Below are 1155 nucleotides of genomic sequence, written 5' to 3' on the forward strand. Positions count from 1 at the left end.
TTTATTTTCTAAAAGAATAGCAAATCATGTAGTGGAATCCCAAATGTTCTACCAAGCTAATGGAAAATACATTCAAGATATATATGAACCAAAAAAAAAAAAAGAAAAAAAATACACACACACTAACCTCTTCTGGAGTGATTGTGTACATCAAATCCTCAATCTTTCGAGCATACTGGAAAAGCCGTTCAAATTGCTGTAGAGGACAAACTTATTAGGCAAAAATATATAACTTGGAGAATGCATAATCAACAGGTAAAAGTTATCAAACTTTCAAGAAATATTTAACAACTCTCAGTGAAACCAATTATAGAAATATAGAGAGGAGAGGGGGAGAGAGAGATAAGAGAGTCTAAGCAACAAAAGTGGATTGCTTACATAATATATAATCATGCTGATATGACGTGTACAAGCTTGTTCATAAGCTTCACTCGCCTGGTGATAAAATTTGGCTAAAGTGGGCACAACATTGGCTAGGTCATACAAGCTGTGTAACCGCTTCTAATCAGTAGAGAAAACAGGAATTTTTTTTCCTTGAAGAAATTAAAAAAAATAAAAAAAAATAAAAAAAAACCTTTTCCAAACCAACGACAACATCAACTGAATAGCCAAAAGAAATCGACAAATAGAAGGGAAAAATTTACCTGTTCTGAAACGCTGCATAATTCTCTAGAAGAAAAATATCAGCATATTTTGGATCTGTTTGTGCAATTTTCTCCAAAGTAACAAACATAATGCTAACCTGTTAAACAATAATTACAATGTCAATTGTACTCCAAAAGAAGTTCCTACAGTAAGCGTAAATATATAGACATGGATTTCTATAGGTTTCTGACTAGCTACAGAGTAACATGCACACAATCTTCTAACAGAAGCTATCATACCCCAATAGGTGGCCTATACTCCAGTTTCAGAAGTCTTTTTTATTTCACCAGGATGTTGGCACTTTCCCAACCACTATAATGGCTGACTACTCTATAAAAAAATATAATGCAACAGGAAAGCAAGACTCAATATTGAATAATAAGCTTTTACCCCAATCAAGTATGCTTTCACTTGCTAACAATGGTAAAATATAAGCCTAACCACCTCCTCCAAGTAGGCCTTCAGACAAAGAACTACTTTAGGAGAACATTCCAGATTTCAGTAAATGGA

At 33.6% G+C, this 1155-nt stretch overlaps 1 long non-coding RNA gene across 1 annotated transcript; it reads right to left on the reverse strand.

Annotated features, from left to right (window-relative positions):
• Positions 1–124: 124 nt before the first annotated feature.
• Positions 125–779, reverse strand: LOC116125435. The gene is made up of 3 exons (XR_004127344.1): positions 645–779; positions 379–487; positions 125–196 (listed from the first exon to the last, which is right to left on the reverse strand). It is a non-coding gene; the product is annotated as an uncharacterized LOC116125435 (long non-coding RNA).
• Positions 780–1155: the final 376 nt, after the last annotated feature.

This window comes from Pistacia vera, unplaced genomic scaffold, assembly GCF_008641045.1.
Source record: "Pistacia vera cultivar Batoury unplaced genomic scaffold, PisVer_v2 Contig1640, whole genome shotgun sequence".
NCBI classification, from domain to species: Eukaryota; Viridiplantae; Streptophyta; class Magnoliopsida; order Sapindales; family Anacardiaceae; genus Pistacia; species Pistacia vera.